Source organism: Centropristis striata, chromosome 5 (genome assembly GCF_030273125.1).
Source record: "Centropristis striata isolate RG_2023a ecotype Rhode Island chromosome 5, C.striata_1.0, whole genome shotgun sequence".
In the NCBI taxonomy this organism is placed as follows: domain Eukaryota; kingdom Metazoa; phylum Chordata; class Actinopteri; order Perciformes; family Serranidae; genus Centropristis; species Centropristis striata.
In genome coordinates, this window is record NC_081521.1 from 9,893,403 (window position 1) to 9,907,679 (window position 14,277).

A 14,277-nucleotide genomic window follows, 5' to 3' on the forward strand; every position below is an offset into this window, starting at 1 on the left:
TAAATTGAATCAAACTTTACAAAATCTTTGCAGAAACTTACGAGTACTGAAGCATTTTAGTGCAATGTAGCAATCTCTAACTACATTTTAGACAGAGGACGTGTGATTGTGGTTGGTGAAAAAATGAAAAATCTACAAGAATCTGAAATATTCTTTGTAAATGTGGTAAACTGGGCCGTCCATCTAAACTGATGCAGACAAAACTGTAGGAATATATTTATTGTGTAGGATTAGCTTCATTTTCAAATCTTCAGTTTAAAAAATACAATAAAAAACTGGGTTTTTTGTACATATATATATATATTTTTAAATGTAATTAATACGAAGACAAAAGTTTCTTGATGTAACTTCTACATCCAAAGACTGACCTGATTATTATTTTGTCATTTTGACTTACTGGATCAACATGTTGAAACACAAAAAACACACACACAAAAAAAAAAAAATCACGTAAAAAAAAATATAAAAAATTAAAAAAATACAAAAAGCACAAAAAAAAACAAAAAAACAAAACACACATAAAAAAAAAAAAAAACCCCACAAAAAAAAAAAAAAACAGACTAAAACACACCAAAAAAAAATTACATAAAAACACACCAAAAATAGCCCAAAATTATACAAAAAATAGCGTAATAGCTTCATTTTCAAATCTTCAGTTTAAAAAATACAATAAAAAACAGGGATTTTTGTACATATCAAGTCAAGTCAAGTCAAACTATCTATATCTACATCTATATTTTTTTTTAAATGTAATTAATACAAAGACAAAAGTTTCCTGATGTAACTTCTACATCCAAAGAACACCAATTACACAATATTAATTTATATTTTAGACAGAGGACGTGTGATTGTGGTTAATGAAAAATGAAAAATTTGCAAGAATCTGAAATATCCATAATAATAATAATAATAACAATAACAATAACAATATCTAAATGTGCCAAACTGGGAATATTTGCTGTGTAGCGTTAGCTTCATTTTCAAATCTTCAGTTTAAAAAATACGTTTTGGATTTAATTATTTTGAATTATTTAAGTCTGATTACCTTTTTTCTCTCTCTTACAGGTGTAATTATCATAATTACTATGTCATCTTTTCATTGGAGCATTTCATTTTACCTTAAGGAAATGACCAAAAAAAAAACAAAACTTTTTTATTAAACTTTCCCTGCAGCACCTGCATGCGCTTACCTTTAACTACATTTTCCTTACAAAATGAAGAAATATATAATATATAAATAAATATATAAATAAATAAATATTATAAAATAGAGAATGCAAGTAAGTAAAGTTTATTTGTAAAACCTTTTCATAGATATAAAATCATAAACGTGCTTAATAATAAAAATTACTAAACAATAATAGCAATTAAATAGACAAAAAGCAACACTTAAGAGTTAAATTACACACTGTAAAAAATGTCTGTAGATTTTACAGTGAAAAACTGTTAAACCATGACAGTAAAAGACGTAAAATGATAAATGGGTTACTTCAGTTTCAGTAACAATGAAACACCGTAAATGTATATATCAGCCAAAACAGTAATTTTTAAAAAATGTTTTAAAATACATTACTCGACTGTAAAATACTCTGTCACCGTGTTTGTAGCAAAAATATACTGTAATATATATACAAGCCATCATTTTTGCATTTATTTTTTGTAAAAATACTTTTTCTCACTGTTAAATGTACTAAACACCATGGCCCTCATTTATCAAGTGAGCGTAGAAACGAGCGCAGATCTGAGTGTATATTTCGTCTTACGACAGGGTCCACGTGTGATTTATCAAACGATCGTATCTCGCCAATCACAGCGTAAGAATGATCGGCTGTTGATAAATGTGGCGGCTCGAAACAAGCGTCATTTAAATACCACGCCCTAATATATACCCGATTCAGAAGACTCGCCTTCAGAGTTTACGACACCGAAGGGCGCAATACGGCCAAAAAGAGGATTTTTTCACCCTCTAAACTCAGCTTTATTAGCAAAGTGCACCGTTCACAATTAACAATAGGGGCAGTATAGACCAAGAAATACACAGCGACGGAGGTTTATGAAATACAAGTACTTATAGTTATAAACTCAAACAAGTTCACTGAATATTTTACATTTGTAGCACGGACTTAAAAGTTTTCAGCTTTTTGGTTGAAGGAGGTAAACAATGTTTTAAAGTAAGTTTTAATTCTAAAAGAAGAGGAATTCCTCAGTCAGAAAGTGAAACGCTGACGTCCAACAGCTGCAACACAACAAACTGGTTTTGTTTGGCAGCATAAAAAGTGAAAAAGAAGGAAATCAGTGGTGCTGTCAGCAGAGTAGCGGACTATTAAACTCCCGGCGAGGTTTGAGTAATTACATCGTGATATATAAAGCCTAATAATCTATATAATATCCGAATATTGCTATTATTATGATGGAGATATATTATTCACCTCTTAACATTTACTAATAATGATGTCCTAGTCAGAGGAGCGTGTGGCAGCGCTGACTGGAAATGTTTCTATTCGGGCAGAACCGCTGGTGAAAGAGACGCTGACGCTCCGGTGTCGGAGCTGGATAATAATAATAATAATAATAATAATAATAATAATAATAATAATAATAATAATAATTATAATTATAATAATAATAATAACAACAGTAAACAGCAGAAGACAACAACATTTAATGTCCTCGGCTGGTATTCTGTTTAAAGAATTTCACGATCGCAGGGTTTATTTATTTTTGGATTATGTTTTAATGATAAATTATGTAGTCTAAACATGTTTTGCTTTGTCACTATTAAAAATCAAAACACCACAGAGTTTTATCAGCTCCAGGCATCGATACAATAGTCTAAGATCAATTCTCCGACTCAGACGTGTGGACTTCACGCTGACTGAGATTTGCGTACACGAGTTGAGAGCAGACGTGAGATCTGATCGTACCGTCCGCTCACGTCCATATTGATAAATGCCGAGGCTTGCGTAGAAATCATCTTACGCCCACTTTACGCTCACTTTCTGACGTACGCTCGTTTGATAAATGAGGGCCCATATGTCTAACAGAAATATACTGTAATATTTAATGGTAAAATCTTTAATTTTTGCAGCATATATAATAATAATAATAATAATAATAATACATTTTATTTGTAAAGCACTTTTCATACAGAAATCTCAAAGTGCTACAGAAACCAGAAACAAGAAAGAGAAAACTCATTAAAATCAGCAGTAGATAAAAAAGACACGGGTAATAAAGTACATTATGCAGAGACAAAATAAAGACATATAGGGACAACCTAAAAAAAATAAAAAATAAAATAAAGTATTTTATTGTCAATTTTATGGCAGAACAGCGTTTCTTTTGATGGAGAAACTTTTTTGAACTATTTTTTACCGTAACATATGGAATAAAATGGCAATCTTGAACGTGAAATCAAAAGTGCTAATATAATTTTACCGTAATATTTTAAAAAAGTTGCACCGTATTTATTACGATAAAGTTCTGGCAACCACAGCTGCCGAGTTCAAATGATTAAATTTCTATTTGTAATTATTTTACAAATATGTAATTTCTTAATAGTTTGTTCTTGTTTCATTTGTTACTTATTATGGGGGAAATAAATCCTCGACAAAAAAGGAAGCTCCTTTTAAACCCAAATATTGTAAATATTCATGAAGAATCATCAGGAAATGTATTTCTCCTTTGTGCTTATTTGTATATTGGCTTATTAACATTCTTCACTTGTACACTGTAAAAAATGTAGAAATTGCTGTAAAACTCTGTCAAATTGCATGAGAAATAGGGCGTAAAATTAAAAATTGCACATCACCGTAGTAGACACTAAATCAAGGAATAGTAGAAAACATAAAGTAAAAATATAACATTAATGTTGAAATACCATATTGTCACAATTACCCCGGAAAAAAAAGGGACTTTTCAGTATGAATTACAGTTTTTGCGGATATTTACATTTAAATTTACAGTAAAAAAAACCCACTCTGTAATTTTTATTGTGAAGTTCTGGCAAACACAGCTGCTGGCATTTTACCGTAAATTAAACATATTTTTCTTTACAGTGTAAGGAAACTATTAAAATAAAAACAGAATTGATATTTACACCAAATGTCTCCTACTTACTTTTAGATTACTGGTATTTTATGTTCTGTATATTTCTTTTTTTTTTTTTACTATTGTACCATGGGAACATTTTTTCATAATAATAATAATAATAATAATAATAATAATAATAATAATAATAATAATATCGATACTTAGACAGTGCCACGGCCTCAAACATTTAAATAAAATACACGAGAGGAATATTCAGTTTGAACCTGCTGTAAATTATTTAATTTGAGATTACTTTAAACATTTTTTATTTTTTTATTTACACATTAAATGGTGTTACTTATACAAAAAGACATACCGCTACATCATAATAACAATAATAACATAATAATAATTATTTTATCATTTTATTTAATAATCAATTATACTTCACCCTTTATTCCTAATTGTGTATTTGCTTCCACACATTTTTCAATTCATAAAAAAATACATAAAAATAAATGTAATTTAAAGTTTTCAAAAGAATGAATGAATTATTCAACTAATTTTTTTTTGTTTTTGTTTTTTGTTTTGTTATTCCTGCTGTTCTTCTTTCTTTGGTTTAATAAAACAAATTTGGCATTACACCTTAAAAAGTTTCACCAAAAAAAAAAAAAAAAACAGAACGTATACCTGAAAAAATAAAATTATTTAATTCAATATTATTTATTTCAAAATTATTCAATTCAAAACTATTTGAGGTCATTTTAGAATTTGTTCAAATATCACTAAAAATGCTTTAAAACTGAGTTTAAGACATATAAAGGCTTTTGTCAAGAATTTGTATGTACAGATTTTTTTATATTTAATATTCCATTTTCCTTAACGGGCTATTTGAAGCCGGGTTGTGGACGGCTGGAGCCGATCCAGTTGTATATTATTATATTATTAATATGCTTTAAAAAAAAAAAACAGTATTACAAAAAGTAGTATAAACAACTTCCTATATGCTTAACTGCATATTTGCTTGAATACATTTCTTTATTTATAAGGACATTATTATTTTTTAAAACCCTCAATATTCATATTTACACTGATTGCAAGTAAAATATGTCTTGAATTAAAATTAAGATTATTTTCCTTATATGTTTGCTTTTGTTCTTTTATTGTTTCTACTGCACCTTTTTTCTTTGTTTTATTAAATCATATTTAGTGAGTGGTGACATTTATTGGACCACGGGGACGTCTGAGCTGATTGTAGCTTCATTTATAACTGTTGTTATAACCTGTCGTTAATTGTTTCATTCAGAACTATTTGAGATTATTTTTCAGTTTATTAAAACATAATTTGAATTAAAACATTTTTATTAAAACATAATTTTATTTAACTGACTTAACATTATTGTATATTGTATTGTATTGTATGATTGAATATCATATATATATTATATATATTATATATGTGATTTTTTTTTTTAATAATTTGATGTACATATTTAAAAAAAATTTAATTAATACGATTTTTGTCCAAATAACAAACGTTTCCTGATGTAACTTCTACATCCAAAGAATTACAATTACACAATATTTATTTATATATTAGACATAGTATGTGTGATTGTGGTTGATGAAAAAAATATATTTGCTATTATATTATATTATATTATTATTTTTATATATTATTATTATTATTACTGCCTTTTTTTTTCTGACATGAAAATGTGCCAAACTGGGCCGTCCATCTAAACTGATGCAGACAAAACTGCAGGAATATATTTGCTGTGTAGGATTAGCTTCATTTTCAAATCTTCAGTTTAAAAAATAAGTTTTGGATTTAATTATTTTTAATTATTTAAGTCTCATCACCTTTTTTCTCTCCCTTACAGGTGTACTTATAATAATTACTATGTCATCTTTTCATTGGTGCTTTTACCTTTAGGGAATGACCAAAAAAAAAAAAAAAAAAAAAAAATGTTTATTGAACTTTTCCTGCAGCACCTGCATGCGCTTACCTGTAAAACACAGCTTCGTATCTTTAACCGGATTATAGTTTATAAAGGTAGAACATGAATATATTTCACATATTCTCACACACACTGTCCAGTTAGTTAAATCTACACTGTAATAAATTATTCTGTAGTCATTTCATTTTACTTAATATATTTGATAAAATGTATTAAATATAAATGCATCCTTGATTTTGAGGCAGTTGTTTAAGTAACTTTAATATAAAAATGTTTGAGATAGAAACTACTTATTTTGATCACATTAAATATAATCTTTATGTGTATGTAATTCTAAATCAAGAGAATTTTTTTTTTTTTTTTTTTTTTTGCATATCAAAGAAAAGTTTATTTATGTCAGTAATTCAATTCAAAAAGTGGAAATAACACATTACACTGTAAAAAAAAAAAAGCCTGTAGTTTTTACGGTAAAAAACCGGCAGCTGTGGTTGCCAGAACTTTACCGTAATAAATATGGTAGAACTTTTTTAAATATTATGGTAAAAAGATATTAGCACTGTTGATTTCACGTTTCAGATTGCCATTTTATAATTTAATTTTACTGCATAAATAAAAGTTTTTTCCATCAAAAGAAACGCTGTTTTGCCATATATTGACATATAATTAACCCATTTATCATTTTACAGTCTTTTACTTTCGTGGTTTAGCAGTTTTTCACTGTAAAATCTACAGACATTTTTTAAAGTGTATATAGATCCATTACACATAGAATGATACATTTCATGTCATAATTTATTGAATTTCTTCTAATTATAATGATTATGCCTCAATTTTATGGAGTAGCTATTGTTTACAGTGTATAGAAGATAGTTGCCACTTGCCTTTTACGATCACCTGCTCAAAGGGAGCCGCGTAGAGGAGGAGAAGGAGGAACCACATGGTCACCACAGCTCATGACTGAAGAGTGAGGCAGACGCAGAGTCACCTCAGCTTTTTATGGCCCAGGATGTTCCCGCCACACTGGATATGAGCTGTTACAGGCATGTGGTGCACAGCTGCATGCACAAATACTCTTTCTCAATGTAAGGAAATGGAATAACTTAATGATTTAGAGAATCTGGTGCAGAACAAAACATTTTAAATGTTGTCGTTGACAATTGGGACATCAGTGGTGACCCTAAATGCAAAAAGAACAGAAGCAAAAAAAGGTATGTCTAAAAAGAAGATAAAAACAGTAAATCTGAGGGAAATGATCTTGCTGCATGGACAGATGATTTACCTTGACAAGATTTCTTCAATTAAGATTATTAAAATAAGAAATTAACTCTTAAAACAAGATAAATGAAAGCTGCAAGCAGTGATGAACTGGCCCGAGCAGAGTGACCTGATGATTATTAGTTTCTTACCAAGATAAAAAAAAGTTTTTGTGTCTTTTTTTTGTGATTTCACGTTTTTGGTGCCCTTTTTTTTGGTCTTTTTTTTGTCTTTTTATGTCTTTTTTGGTAGTTTATACGTCTTTTGTTTCTTTTTGTGTGTCTTTTTTGTGTCTTTTTTGGTCTATTTTGTCTTTTTGTGTGTCTTTTTGTCATTTTGTGTCTTTTTTTGTGTTCATTTTGTATCTTTTTACATCTTCTTTTGGTCACAAAATGACCAAAAAAGACAAAAATTGTACAAAAGAGATAAAATTAAAGCTGCAAGCAGTGATGAACTGGCCCGAGCAGAGTGACCTGATGATTATTTGTTTCTTACCAAGATAAAAAAAACTTTAGATTTAGAAGTGTTACATAATTCATCTTGTTTTAAGAGATAATTTCTTATTTTAAGCGTTCAACATGCTTATTTCTAGATTTAATAATCTTAATTTAAGAAATCTTGTCAAGTGAAATTATCTGTCCATGCAGCAAGATCATTTCCCTCAGATTTAGTGTTTTTATCTGGTTTTAGACACTCCTTTTCCTCTGATGAGGAATTGTAATTTGCATGATCAAGTTTTACAACTGATGCACATTATGCATCATCAAAAATGTGTTTTTGTCTTCTATCAACGAATGCACCAGGGACAGTTCAGCTCAAAATCTTTGTGTGTTGGAGACATCGGCTGTGCAGATGTCTTACTTCTCGCAAATGTTTCAATTTTTTTTATGTTAATATGACATATATGCTTCTAAATCAAAAGTTATGTTGCTATATATGAAACCTATAACGCAATATATTGCAATGATGCATATACATCATCACCATATATATCATGTATGAAATTCACATGGTAAAATGAGTATATATATATATATATATATATATATATAAAATGATATAAAAATTGCAGTAACTAAAAATCCAACTCCAAATTTCATAGGGAAATTATTACCCCTAGATAGTGATCAAGTAAAAAAAAAGTGAGATGAAATTCTATTAAGACTAAAATATAAGATTATTTTATAATATTAAGTCTTATCTCTCATCAAATCTTTGAATAGAGTTGTTCAATACTTTTAAAGACAATCAATTTGAACATTTTTATTCATTGAAAACAAAATATAAAAGCTGAAAGAAGACAACAACATTTTCGTTACTGCACTACTGTTTATCATGATTATTAGAATCTTTTACAGCAAAACCAGAGAGCAGTAACTAAATTTTTGGGGTCAAAGGTCAAATAAACCGTCATGATTTTTGAGCATGAAAATGACATCATCAATACATGTAGAAATAAGTGTCATATCACTGACCTACCTATAAAGTATTTGTCTGGCCAGTTAAAGCTCAAACAAGCCCAAACAGATTTAGTATAAAATGATAGAACTGGATGGAACCCTCTTATATGTTAGATTTGACACCTTTGTTCACATTTGCAACATTTAAAATTCTTTATTGAGCATGATAGTGTTTTGAAAGTAAAAAAAGATTAAAAAGTCACATTTAATGTTGGACTAAAGGACTAAAAAAGACACAAAATGACCAAAAAAAGACACAAAATGACCAAAAAGACACAAAATGACTAAAAACTGACCAAAAAAGATACAAAGAGACTCAAAATTACTAAAAACAGACACAAAAAGACTAAAAAAAGACACAAAATGACTAAAAACAACTAAAAAAGATACAAAAAGACTCAAAAAAGACACAAAAGACACAAAATGACAAAAAAACAGACACAAAATGACTAAAAAAAGACACAAAAAAAAAGACACAAAAAGACTAAAAAAAGACACAAAAGACTAAAAAAAGACACAAAATGACACAAAATAACTAAAAAAGACACAACATTACTCACAAAGACACAAAATGACCACAATTGTTACGCTCAACACACAAGATCCAAATAAAATAGAGTCCTACTAAAATAAAAACCAGAGTTGATGACAGGATCACACACAATCACAAGATCATATTTATGTTGGTTTTTCTTTGTTTCTTTTTGGTTCCAAATGTTGATCCAGTATGTCAGAATAAAAATTAAATTATTATCAGGTCATATAGGTGGAAAAAAATATACCAACATGGTATTTAAACATGTTTTAAGTGGTGAATACAGGCAGGATGGAAGGAGTCAGAAATGGACAAAATAGCCTCAGACTCCATAGAGTTAATGAGGTTTAGTTATTTTAAGTATTTTCAGTTATTCTGACGTCTGAGAATAAATCCTTAATAAATACAAAGACGCAGCACACTCAGCCAGGGAGCCAAATGTCAGCTAACATCACAGAAATGTCAAACTATTAATATTCTACTGATAAAAAACAGAGAAAAACTTCCACCCTCCTGCTACCTGTTATCAAAAACCATCTAAAAAAAATATGTCTTTGTCAACACAGAGATCAAGACGTTGAAAACATGAGGGTTATTACATTAAATGGGTTATTTCTTTTATTTTCGCATAGAGTCACAAAGGAAAAACATGAATTACTCTATTATTTTGAACATTTTCCATAAGCACCTAGAGCCCCCCTCAGAGAGGCACATAAACCAACGTACACGTACAAGATATGATCAGTAATCTCTACAAATCTGTACAAATAACAAGCAAGCAGCAGCGACCTAATCTCCTCCAGATACAGACAGGAAAACAAGTCTGTGAGCCACTTCTTCAAACAAGACGAAGGGGCTGATTTATATTCTCTTAAAATAACTTTATGAACTATTTAGAGACTATAACTCTGATTTAATCACTCAACAAAGTAACAGTAAACAATGATTTCCAGTAATGGAAAATATCTAGGTACATACATCTCAAAAAATTCAGAATATAGTGAAAAAGTTCAATATTTTTTGTCAATCATTTCAGAAAGTGAAACTCGTATATTATATAGATTCATTACACATAGAGTGAAATATTTCAAGTCTGTTTTTCTTGTAATTTTGATGATAATGGCTCACAGATAATGTAATGTAATAAATCTCTCGTCGTCCACACTGCAAAAAAGCCAACTTGTATTTTTTGGCTTAAAACAGTGATTTAAGTTGGTAAAACTTGGAAATATAAATTATTGATATTTAGGGCAATAATGTAAGTTAGCACAACAAAGGAAGCCAGTTGTCTGCTCAAAAACAAGTTGGTGAGTTGTTGTTACTTATATCTTTAAGTTGGGGTTCACAACAAGGGACAATAGTTCTCCTGACTCTTATTTCTTTGTTGTGAAATGCGGGAAAGCGGTGAAAGCTAGCGGCTAACTGATGCTAGCGGCTAACTGATGCTAGCGGCGCTGCTTGTTACAGCTACAAGATTAGCCATTAGCCTATCAATGCTAACTCAAAATTGTGGTCACAACATTAGCTGACATTTCATAGCGGCGTTACAAGTGGCTTGTCAAGACTTTCCAAAACAAGTAAAGATATCTAATCTTAACAAACCCAAAAATACCTTAGAATTAGTGTATTCTAACTAATAACAAGTGCCTTTTTCTTGATTCTAATGAAATACACGTATTTTCTCAATATGTTGAAAAATATTCTTGAATTAATAATTAGTAAATGCTAGAGCCATCATCTTGACATAATGATATACATATGCATTATATTTCTTGAAACCAGCAAAGTCAAACTAAAAACCAGTGTACTTTTGTTGATACAGCTACAAATATTTCCATCTGGCTGCTTGTTTTAAGTATGTGAAGAGGTCAAATTATGTCAAAGTTATGATTTCTTAGTTATGCTTGAAATAAGAAATTATTACTTTGAAATAGCAGTTTTATACTTGTAAGTGTTGATGAAACAGCTTTGTAACTGTTGATATTCTAGTTTCAAGCATGTATTTACTCAGTATAGGTCATAAAATAACACACTGTAATATCTTATTTAGATAATGAAGGACAGATTTTTTTCCCTGAGACGTAGTGGTTCAATCACAACCCTTTATTTAAACAAAACATCAATAGTTCCAAGTATTAATGACCTAATATTGTCATATATATTAATATTTCAGTCACAGAGGACATGTGTCTGCAAAATCTATAGCTTTACTTTGAAAACTTTATGTACAAGGTTTATAAAAACAATATTTACATTACTTGATAATAACTTTATTTATTGTATTTATTTCTTTTTTGATATATATATATATTTTTACCATATCCCATTTTTACCAACTGTTATTATTATCATTATGACAGTACAATAATATTATATATATATAAATATATAAAAAAATATGATAATGAAAACAGTAATATATACATAAAATCTTATTTGTCTTAATTTTTATTTTTTAAACCGAATATGTTTTTTGTCCACATTTAATATGTGGACATATCTGGATATCAAATACACATATACATTAAATATCATTATTATTTTCTTTAATCTAATTTATTTCTTTATTTTATTTCATACAATGCTTTAAAACCATTATATCGTAATTTTATATATATATATATATTTTAATATTAGAGTACTTGAGTTAGTGACTGATTTTTTACAATTTCTGGATAATACTTGTGGCTTATACTGTAATGACTTTTATTCGTAATAGAATATTCTTTTATTGATATTTTTTTTTCATGTTTCACCACAAAGCATCCTTCAGGTAAAGTTTATCATTATACCAGGATTAGTTTGACTGTGCTCCAGCACAGAGGTCAATCTAAATATTTCTATAAAACCATGTTTTATTAGAAATGCATTGATAATAAACTGCCCCTATGATAAAGCTCCAGTGTGCTGCTGGTCCCAGGTCAGATGTGAGTCTCTGGATGTGGACTGTGTTTACAGCTGCAAACTGATCACCATTACAGAGCAGCGCAGGGCTGTGGCTTCGTGGTTTCACACTTTCCACAGATACATATTAACAACATTTGGCTGCAAAATGCAAAACACATATCAGCATGTGTTCAGTGCTCTTAACTTGGCTTCTAAAGTGTAGCTTTAAACACTGTTTTTAGGTGAACCTGCATGTTTTTATTTCCAGATGCACAGATCTCAGTGATGCATTCAGGGTCTTTACTTCAGTAGTGTTAATACACTGAACATTATTACCAGTTAATTGAGCTCATATATTCTAAATCTGCTGTCAAATAAATGTAGTGGAGTAAAACCTACAGGTAACAATTAATAATATATATTAAGGATACATTATATCCTTACAGAGAGTATAAATGTTTATTAGTATATTTGCTGTGAGCACACATAAATGGAAGCTGTAGAAACAGGTAATGCGTGACAATATTTTATATTTTATACATATTTTTGTGATTATACAAAACTTCATAGACATACTTAAAATAGACTTAAAATAAACTTAAATGCTTTTCACTGCGTATGAATGCGTAATAGAGGTGAATCATAAAATACAATCTCTGAATGTTCAAACCTGATTGTAAAAAACTGATTTTGAAAACTTGAAAAATGTAAGATATATTTAATGTTCAAACTGATAAACTTTTGATTTTGTAAATACAGAATTTTGAAATATACACATATTTAAATGCATTCCGTTTTTATTTACCTTTTACATGGCGTCAAAACTTGTTTGGTATCAAATAATATATCAGCATCTTCCTTTCAAAACATTCTTATATATTTATATGATAACAAAAGGACAACAACAACAACAACAAAAAAGCCTAGATGCGTTCAAAAACGTGTAAAATTAAGGAACAATCTTGAAAGGGATTTAATAACCTGTAATACAAAACTTAAGTTCACTGAATATTCAAGATTTAAAAAGTATTAACTAGTATATATATATATATATATATATATATATATATATATATATATATACATACTATATACTATATATATATATCCATATATATACACACGCATCTATCTTTTCATCAAAATAATAACAATCATATTAATTCAATTATTTAATTAATGAATGACCTATTATTCATATATCCAAATTAATACAACACATGTGAAAGTACTCGAAAAATTGTTTCTGTTTGTTCATCTGTTGATAAAACGGATTAATATTAATATATAAATGCTTAAATTTATTGTGTCATGAGCAATTGTTTCAGCTCATTAATATTGGTGCTTGCTATATTAAAATATATTATATTGCTATATATGGACTGTACACATTTTTTTATAGTACTAAATTTGAAAAAACAAATATTCTATGTACAATGATGCACAAAATCAAGATAAATACGAACAATTTAGTTTAGTGTTTAGTTTGCAGAAGTTACATTCATATACTGTATGCACGGTAAATGCTATGTAATTTATATATTGTATAAAAAATGTACTTTATCTGTTGAAAAAAAAAATGATAAGCTGCAAAAATGTGCTTCATACAAACGTCAGTTACGTCCCCCTTGTTTCCTGTTAGGCTCACACAGCTACAGTGATTATAATCACAGCAAACATATTCATTATATCAGCGATTCTCAACCTGGGGTCGGGACCCCAATTGGGGTCGCGAGATGATTTCTGGGGGTCGCCAAATCATTTTGGAAGTCAGCTCTGTCTCCACTGTGTTAAAGTGTTCATGTGTTAATGTGTTTAGTCTTTTTGGTCATTTAATGTCTTTTTTGGTCATTTTGTGTCTTTTTTTGATTATTATGTGGTCAATTTGTGTCTTTTTTGGTCATTTTGTTTCCTTTTTTTGGTCATTTTGTGTCTTTTTTGGTCATTTTGTGTCTTTTTTTAGTCAATTTGTGTCTTTTTGGAAATTTTGTTTCTTTTTTGGGTCATTTTGTGTCTTTTTTGGTCATTTTGTTTCCTTTTTTTGGTCATTTTGTGTCTTTTTTGGTCATTTTGTTTCCTTTTTTGGTCATTTTGTGTCTTTTTTGATCATTTTGTTTCCTTTTTTGGTAATTTTGTGTCTTTTTTTAGT

General features: G+C 28.9%; 1 protein-coding gene across 1 annotated transcript in view; it reads right to left on the minus strand.

Moving 5' to 3' along the window:
- Positions 1-14,277, minus strand: part of LOC131971134 (scavenger receptor cysteine-rich type 1 protein M160-like) — a 59,317-nt gene that overhangs the window by 26,111 nt on the left and 18,929 nt on the right. The window lies entirely within an intron of this gene.